Source organism: Falco biarmicus, chromosome 13 (assembly GCF_023638135.1).
Source record: "Falco biarmicus isolate bFalBia1 chromosome 13, bFalBia1.pri, whole genome shotgun sequence".
Lineage (NCBI taxonomy): Eukaryota > Metazoa > Chordata > Aves > Falconiformes > Falconidae > Falco > Falco biarmicus.
This window is the reverse complement of record NC_079300.1, coordinates 24,541,838-24,551,731: the sequence shown is the minus strand read 5'-3', so window position 1 is coordinate 24,551,731 and position 9,894 is coordinate 24,541,838. Positions and strand designations below refer to the sequence as shown.

The window sequence follows — 9,894 nt, the reverse complement described above, 5'->3', positions numbered from 1 at the left end:
GATCCCAAGGCTGTGATTAATCCCAGTATGCAAATCCCGGGCTGATAAGGGCCAGGAGGGTGAGAATGTATCAGTGCTGCAGACTGCAGCGTACTGTAAATATACCTGAGGCATTTTAAATAACCTATAGTGGGAACCAGAGGCAGCTTTGATGCAGTAGCAGAAAGCAGCGTCAGCTTAGATGCAGTGTAGACCTCTTCTCGCCAAGAAGGGTGCTGCTGTAATTACTCTGTGTGTAGTACCTCTGGACATACCTGAAGTCAGAGCATACAGTTCAACACCAAAGCACACATGACAGAGGACAGTGTTTACTGTTGGGCTTCTCAAACAGAAACCCAACACTGTGCTTCTTTTTCTCATAGTAAAGCCAAGACAACGTTCCACCCCATGTGATGCATGTTCTAGTATAGCATGTTACTGCTGATATCCGATTTCATACTTGTGTTCAGTTCTGGAATATATATATATATGTAATTTTTTTAAACTGACATCTAGACTTCAGCTACTTTTTCCTGTTGCTGCAGTGAAATACAGAAGCAGTGTGAAACTCATTCTGAGACTATGTGGGGAGTCCCAGTCCTTTTTGAAGAGGATTATCCATGTTCTCATTCCCCTCTGCAGGGACAACAACAGAAGCTACTGCCATCAGGCTGTCTCCATTGCTCTGTCAAATCCAACAGGCAAGTTCCCTGTTGACACAACTCCGTTAAAACCAATGGACTTTCATCATCGGAGATTATAGCCCTAAAACTGTTTGCAAGGATTTCCCAAGAGAAAGAGCACAGGCTGACCTTGAAAAGAAATTAAAGGCTCTGTCATTGGTTGCCAATATTTGAAATTCAACAACTGTAAGCTCAGGGAGGACCAACACGTGGAAAAAATTCCGTATCTCCTATGGATAAAAATCATGCCTAAACAAAACACACACGCATGTTTTTATGCTTAGTCCCCAGTGACAGTAATGTCATGCCTAACGTTTACTTATACGTGTACTTGTATTGTTTCTAAGGTCTTATACTAACTTGAGAGTCCATGGTAGACAATGATACGTGTGCTTAGTTGCTCAGTCAAACTACATTAAGCACACTGTCTAAACATTTTTTAAAAAAATAAAACCAAACCAAAACCAAAACCACCCTGAAACATCACAACATTGATTTTAGGAAATGTCACTTCCAAAGTTTAGGTTCTTGCATTTGAAGTAATTCACATCAGAAATCAATGTGGATTAACTTTCCTTAGTATCTCTGCATACATATGTCCTAAGTACACAGTGAGAGGAATTCAAAACTAAATCTTTTTCCTTCACAGCTCCCCTCTCCTGCTGTAGTTTCCAATGAAGTCACCACCCTCTGTAGCTTGCCACAGTTGTCACTAAGTTTAATGAAGCTGTCACAGTTGCATAAAAAGTCAGTGTAAGGTTCCAAATAAATCCTTTAACACGGGAACATGCGGAACCAGACATGTAGAAGAAGAAAAGGCTACTCAAAATAAACATCAAGGGAAAAATGAAGGAGACAGGAGAGCTTGGTGTTTTGCACACACCTTGAGTTGCTAACAGCTAGATTTGCAGTTATGGTAGTTAGGCTGTACCAGGGTTAGCTTGAATCCATCCCTGGGAATTTTTCTGAGTGCTGTCAACAGTATGCCTAGCCTGGGTCTTATTTTAGCCATCCAGCTTAATCATTCTCTGTCTAAAGCCAGAAATGATGCACTCTCCTTCCATTGTGGTTCCCTCCTGAGATCAAGAGACAGAAAACCATCCCCATGTCTGCCACTGATTACGAGACAGTCCCATCCATGGATGAGGGGGAAGGATAAACAACATGTGGGGAGCTATGTGCGGTGACCAGGAAATTCACTGCACAGTGAAAGAACTAGGGGCTCGTGTGCTCAGGTTACACAAGCACGTCATCTTCATTGTGTACCAACAAACTGGCTATCATATCTAGGACATATGATATGGCTAGCTGTCATCTTGGATTTCTGAGTGTTTGCTGATTTTAGTCTGTTGTAACCGCTATCAACAATGCAAGACACTGAGGATTCAGCATGATTTACTAAATGGATACACTTCCTTTGCAGGACAAGCAACAGAAATACTTCCCTCTAAGGAAAACTGTGTTTCTGAGACACAGCAGACCATGCCGAATCCCCTCAGTCCTCTCCCAGTCACTGCTTCCCCATCCACACGTGAAGATGAGGAGGAGACCTTCCTGCTGGCTGAGGACTCTGTAACTCCACTGAGTTTGTTCACATGAACAGCTAAGACTGCTGAAAGACAAGGTGAAGAGATTTGGGGCTTTTCTGGCTGATTATTTGAACCCTCAGCAAACTGGGTGCTTACCAGTTAAGTATACGCAAAACTTGCATTTGTTTAAAAATGAGAAGATTTGGTAAAAAAAAAACCAAACTTTTTTCCTTATCTTTGATCATGCAATGATGTGTATTTTACACTTTAAAATGCAAGAAGAGATAGAAGATTAACTTTTTAGGCAAATATGTGAAATACTCCTTGGAATTACTTTTAAAAGTAATTTTGACCCTCCCAAAATGAAACATGCTTTCAGAATGTTCCCTTCCTTTTCAGTAGCACAGAGAAAGGAAAAGAGAGGAAACGGGGGGAAAAAATTTCCACCCCATTTTTCCCAAGACTTTGGAACACTTGGAATACAGAGTAACAGGAAAATTGGGCTGCTCACTTTCAGGAAGGATGAGTGTTTGCAGCAGGCGGTGACAGCAGCCCGCAGGAGCAGTTGTGTGCAGCGGGTCTGAAACACACACGGTGCTGCGGGAAGAGTCAGATCCGCAGCAGTCATCTGGCCTGCATCTCTGCCCACAGCAAGGGTGTTCAGACAAGTCATTTACAGCAGGAAACATTCTGACCCACGCTTCTCAGCACTGTCATCAGCATTTTACATTGATTTCATTACCTATTTAGGCACTGGCTGGGACGAGACCCTAAGCCTATGGTTCTTGGGTGGTATCGTCAGTCTGAGCTGGAAATGCTTTTTCTGCAAGCTAGCTCAGATATGTTTATAAAAATTGCAGTCACTCGGAAAGGGCTTCTTTGTTAGCACCTTTAGAAAAGGCCTTCAAATGTATTCCTGGTTCTCTCTGGCTTTTACAGAATTAGGTGTCTCGTCTAGCTTGGTTCTTCTCTAGATCCCACTGGCCACCCACAGTAACCCTGTCAACATGATACCAAACATGCTCTACCTTAGTTTCACCTTTGTAAATTTAGAAAAAAAACACCCTAGCATTTCTCCAACTGTTCTCTCTTGAATACTTGACTTTCACAGAACAGTGCCTTAATCAATAATCAAGACAACAGCTTTGAATGCATACAAATTATGCAGGTCCACTTCACTGCAACTATAAACTGTAGTTTATTTTTCAGCTGATAAACATTTTCCAACAGATTGTACGTTAATGACACTGCTGCTGGCAAAACAAGCTACCTTCACCCTGAGCTGCTTCCAGATGCTAAACAAAGCCTTAATATACCCAGACTATCCTTAGAGGCAACTATCTCTTCACCTGTATGAATGACTTAACATGCAGTGCCATACATTTGGCATCGCTGGTATATAAGATACTACCTCCAAATATGCAGTGAAAGTCTTTGATCAAAGCACAAACAGAATGAGACTAGCAGCTTCCAGGAGGTTCTGCAGCTGGGTTTATTCAGCAGTTGCAGAGACCGTGCAGGAGTTTTCACTTTTTCCAAGACAACTATTTTGGAATGTATTCTCTGTGTATACAGAAGGTTTCTTCCAGATTATTTGTTTCACACCTATGCACCTGCCACAATATATACAATGAAAAAAAATTCTGTGAGAGTCTTGCTGTTGGAAGAATATGGTAATCTCAAAAGAGTGATGGCTAGTCCTTGTCATTTCACCATATAAATATTATAGCCATAATTTCTTTGATGAAGCCAGAGAAAGATGCCAAATCAGATTACATCTTTGCAGTCTTCTTTCTTTGTAAATAAATGAATAAAAAAAAAGCCAATACATCACCTTCCAAAGACAGAAATATATATTGGTAGTAATAAAGCAACTCATAAGATATTGCTTACGCAAACAAGCAAGAATAGTCCTGGTTAATTCACCATCTAATACTAATAGGAAAGGGTTGGGACCTGGAAAGATCTTAATAACTCAGGACTCTATACCTGGAATGATTCTGTAATTTTATAAAAAGTAAAATGGAAAAACAATGTGTTCAGGGAAGCACAGAAAAGCATTGCTACAACAGCAAAACAAATCAAACACTGATCAATATCGCTGTGGTCACCCGTTAACAAAGACCTGTGATGCGTTTTGAATGCACTTTGTATTGAAGCCATATTTTTCCCTGTTTCCCTGATGCCTTACAGTAATGAAACACATATGAAATCATTTCTGGAGGAAGGATAGTCGTAGTCATCCTCTTCCTCCTATTTTCCCTTCATACATCCTTTGTGGTGGTGCCTAAATTGCAGATGAGGGTTGGAAAATAGGACTTAGAGCTAGATCTGACTGAAGATGATAGAAAGCCATACCAATGACAGATCTGAAGGACTTCAAAACAGGATTCAAGCAGAGTCAACCCAGTCACATTTTGGAACGATTAGTGTCTTTGTCTCAAACAGCTTCTGTCCTACCATCTCCATTCATATAGAGCCTGGAAGGCAGAGAACAGCAGGGAGGCTACTCTGACTTTCTTGACTGTGGAAGAATATAACGAAAAAAAATTCTTTTAAATCTAAGGACCAAAATTTTAAGATCTCTGCCAGGCTGCTTCATTTACAAAAGCTATTTAACAGCCTAGTAAACCCTGTGTTCGCTCATCCCATCGCCAGATGCATGCAGTTTCTCAGGGTAGCAAAGTTGCTAAGCTCTGTTAAGGTGCTGATACCACAGCCTAGCTAACATCTTTTAAGAGGCATCCACTACACACTAGCATAGCTTTTGGGAATTGGCACCACCACATACCAGGGTGCTGCTCAGCGGTGCTCCTGCTCACGTACAGCCTGACAGCAACACAGCTACGGCCACACTGCACCTGTGTGTACACAGACTGGCTGGCCCAAACACAGGACTGTGCTGACACGGCAACTCCGCTTTCAGGAGCTGACACCCCCAACGTGGCACCAACCTGCACGGCACAGACACGTCCCTGTGCAGCACAGTTATCTCTGCTACTCTGGCACCTACAAACACCAGCAGAGGAGAGGGTCCCATTTTGCTTGATTCTGTAACTACCAAAAAAAGCCACAAGTGCTTCTGACACATGTCAGGAAGAGGTGACAGGAGGCTGGGTTAGAAAAGGAATCAAGCAGATGATGAAAAACAAAACAAAACAAACCCCACACACTGAAACACACTTGGTTCCTCTGTTTTCCCATTGTTGTCATAGGAGTCAAAGCTATTATCAAGCAGTCCTACAGCATGACTAACAGCAGATTAATCCTAAACAGGTTGATCCTCTGCTCCGTTAGCTCAAGCAAAGACCTAGAAAGGCGTGTTTTGGCTAGCCTGTACTTGCAGGACACTAACTGAAAGCATATTTCTCTTTCAGATGAATATAGCTGCATTCAAGACCCTTCTCAAGGCATCTCTACACAAAGCAGCGAGATATTTCCTCAAGTATGAATGCAAGACATGCCATTTTCTGCAGCATAAGGTAACAAATGAAAATATAATAGTAATCAAATCAAACTCAAGTGTTTTAAAGAAACCCAGATTTTTTCCTATTTTTGAAGCCATTGACCAGCAGAAGTCTCTCTCCCTTATCTTTAGCAGAGGATTCTGCAGCAGAATCAACTCCCACATGCAGGGCTGGTTTCTATCCCTTGACAGCTTGACAAGGGTGGGTACGCGTTTTTGTCCGAGGACTGCACTTGACTCCGTGGGCCAGATAAATACTTGGGAAAGAAAAGGAAACTTTGTAGTGTCACCGCACCCCATTTCCACAGAAAGCTAAGCTGCCAAGCAAAGCTCTCTTAGAAACTGCGCAGAGAATATAAAAGGGAAAAAAATAAATCAGTATGTTTTCCTGATTGCAATGACTTAATACAAATATACCATATTTTACAGGGTACTACTTAGTTTAATGTTTTATCTTTAAAGAAAGAAAATAAAATCCATGGCTTCTTTTGGAAATTGTATTTTCTACAGATGTGGCTTAGTCTGAGGTTTCCAATTGGAAATATTCTGACAAGGATGTGATCTTCAGGACAGGTTTTCATTGCTTTCAGAGAGTCTCTGTAAGGTATTTCAGATGGGAATTTTAGGGATGCCCATGGAGCAGGGATTTGTCACTAGTAAACATCTGAACTAAAGGGAAAGCAGATTATAATCCATACCCATGTAATAGTGACTGTGCTGGCAACACACAGAACGGAGTGGAGAAGAGCCCCATGCCCTGGCACAGGCTGCCTCACCTATGACTATTCTCCTGCTCACAAATCCCTCATGAAGACCTGTCTCCACATCATTTTCCTATGCTTTACTTGAAGTATTTCATTGTCTAACTTGAGGAAGCAATTTCTAGTTTTGTTCACAGTTGGTCTACATATTAGAACAGTGGCAGAGAGGAGAGTCAGCATGAGCATGCTACTCTGTTGGAGGCAGCCGAAGACAGCCCTGCCATCCAGCAAGCTTTGATGTTAAAACCCAAACACAAGAAATCCACAATCCAGCAATGTCACCCTTTTCTGATTAGACTCTGAGATTTCATTCTACCCCCGCTGCAACACCTCCCCTTCTTTGCAGGCTCTAAAGAAAATTCACAGGAGCCTTTCCACCATCTAATACAGCTGGTGCCCTTCCAGCTCCTGTGATGCCAGCCACTGCTCTCACAGATCAAGGTGACAAATTTCCACCTTCTGCAGAGAATTGTATTTTAGGATTGCATTGCAAAGACAAAGAGACAGAGGGACAACCTATAGCATTATTTAGCAACAAGTTAATGCTGGCTTTGGTTAGCTCACAGAAAGCGTGAAATAACAGTCTTCACAGCCATTTTGTTATCTTTAGCGAGGATCTTAATGAAGCAAAGTTTGTGGAAAAAGGTAGTATCTTTGATCAGAAAAAAAAAAAAAAATAACCCACCCAAGTCTTCAAGCACATAAGACTTTCTTTGTGTCTGACCTAGATAAAAGAACACAGGTAAGTTTAGGACAAGCCTGAACCCAGGCTAACCATGGGAGGAAAGGATATGCATACATGACCATTTAGGTTGCATTCTTTCTGAGCTCACATAAAAACTGACCTCAGTGCAAAGGTTTCATAGGGACAAGTGAAAAATCATAACAAGCTCTCTGGAAGCAAAACTCCGTGAACTGCAGGGTTATAGCAACTCTCTCTCCTACTCTTTTTGTGACTAGAGCACATCTTATCACCTGCCAAACCTTCTGTTGTTCACAGCAGAAGGTCAAAGTGCTTAATAAGAAAAAAATATAGCAGATAGGTTTTGGATAAAACTGCATTTTTGATCTGGCCACTGGCTGTACAAATGCCATTCTAATTACTTCATAAAATTTCACTAAGTTTTAATCCTACTGGTACTTCTAGTGATTTACTTTCAGCCACATTTTAATTAGATAAAGATGTAAAAAAATACTTTTAAAAACCCCTCTTCAGACAACAAAACATCTTCAGAATACAATGCATACTTTGCCACAAAAATCTCTGTGATGCTTGCCATTATAAATCATGTCTCTTTGAGGTAGGCAGGGACAGATTGCAGAGAAGCCTCACCCTGAATTCCTGAGAAACCTGGAACCACAGCCTCACACCTCACCCTTCATTTTCAATCTACTATATAGCACTGCCATTCTAGCTGGATATTTAAGCCAGAGTTTTCAGGTGTGACCCATTCTCCTCATTGCCAGACAAAACCCTTTCCCGCGCCAGGTGCACTCTATCATGCAGCAATAAAACCCACAAACCCTCAGAAGGCAAATGTCAGGGCAATCCTATCCAGCTGATTTCAGTTGCATTTGCAAAACCAACCATCTCCCCTGCACTCCCCCACCTCCCTCCATCTTCTGGTTCACATAGTTTCAGGGACTCATTCTCCAGTTGGGTATCGCTTCTGATTTGTCACCCTGCAATGCCTGAAAATCTTTTCCATTAATGACAGCAACAGCCAACTTGACTCTCCAGAGCTCTGAAACACAGCAAATTAAAACCATGGGGTAACAGCTGTTTCCCTGACCTTGACAACATATTACCTAGAAAAGAGCCTTCTATGCTTCTGCCTAGAAGAGGATTCAAATACTCCCTTTTTATAGATTCATGTTTATAGGCAGGGATTTTCAGAAAGAGTACAAGAACTCCACTGGCAAAATACTATCTTTAACTGTAAAGACGTCACTGTCAGCTCACAGAGGTACGGTTTTAAGGAGCAACAAGGAGATGAAGATTCTTAGTCCCCTGGATCTGCACGGGAGACATGGGCACTAGTAAACTGTTGCCAATGAATGGAACAGTCAGGCCTGGAAATTTTGAAAAGTTCATACTGAGGGAACCTGCCTGGATATGACATACAAGTTGAAATCTGCTCTCTCAAGCTCTCCTTTCATTTTTAGCAAGTCCCAACATGCATTGGTGCAAATTATAGAATGCACGAGTAATGAACAGAATATAAGAGGGAACAGGGGTTTGCATGGGATTATTTTTTCTAGCAGTATACTCAAGCTCTGATCTATAGTGCATTGGTAGCCTCAGTCGACACCTTTTCAGATGTTTGCCATCCAAATCCTGCGCTTCCACTTGTGCCAGGCCATTGAACATCAAATGTATGTTTGGTGTGTCACGACTGCTCTGCAAAAAGCCCTGCTCCTTTTCTTTACCGTATAGTGCAGCATGAAGGGAAGAGCATATGCTCCTTGGTCTGCAGCAGAGAAGCTCCTCTCCCTTTAGAGATGCATGTCTGGCAGCCAGTCTCTCTTTCCAGATGCAGTTTTTCCGGAGGCAATACCTCTGATTACCCCAGAAGTACCTGATGTTGCAGTTCAGTAATGAACGATCAGGTTATTCTCCGAACAGACTATGATCCTTCTTAGCTTAAGTGGATGGGATTTTGTGTTACTCTGCATTCTTTTCTTTCAAATCTTTGCCTCGCATAAGGAATACTGGTTTGATTGCTGCAACCACTACATAAATAGTAAAGAGAGAGAGCTCTGAAGTTAGTAATTCTGGAGATTCAAAAGTTTCTCAAAAACTGCAGGGTAAACATTGCATGAATATCCATATCATGTCAACTAATAGTCTGTGTCTTGGATGCTTTTTAAAAAGCAGCTTAGAGTCAGTAAGTCATACTGACACGTTACTGATTTTGGCCCTAATTGATGATCTGTCTGAAAAGAATAAAGCTGCTGCTTTGGTTCTGGTTTTGAGACTGACCACAAATGTTCACATCCCAGGCCTGCTGGATTTTGACTGCTCTGGGTAACAGAAATACCTCTATTACAGCAGTGCCAAGAAGCCAGACTGAAACCCTACTGTGTTCAAGACACTGCACAGAGACGCGTACAAATCGTCAGAAACAGGGGTAGAGACGATGAGAATCAGCAATAGGTAAAGCAACTAGTAAAAGAGCACATGCCTGGTCAGCAGAGGCACTTAAAGCACTGACAGCTTTTCCCTAATGGGCTTGTTCTCCACCAGGGCCATTTGCGGAGTGACAGTGCTCTGAGCCTTACCTAGCTGAACAAGCTGCCTTCCCTACTTTCCTGCCTCCTTGGGAAGGACAATCAAGATTTCTGTAGGACACAGAAAGCTAAAAAGAGGTTTTAACTAGGACTGGGGAGAAGAGAAAAGGACAAAGTCCACTTACCTAAGAGGGATGCAGACAGAAAGAGGTTGGCAAGCCCTATACACTTTCCCTCTCCCATGT

At 42.0% G+C, this 9,894-nt stretch overlaps 1 long non-coding RNA gene across 1 annotated transcript; it reads left to right on the top strand.

The window, feature by feature from the left end:
• The first annotated feature begins 2,100 nt into the window (after positions 1-2,100).
• Positions 2,101-6,044, top strand: LOC130158403 (uncharacterized). Its single transcript, XR_008825282.1, has 3 exons — positions 2,101-2,286; positions 5,569-5,673; positions 5,790-6,044. It is a non-coding gene; the product is annotated as an uncharacterized LOC130158403 (long non-coding RNA).
• The last annotated feature ends 3,850 nt before the right edge of the window (positions 6,045-9,894 follow it).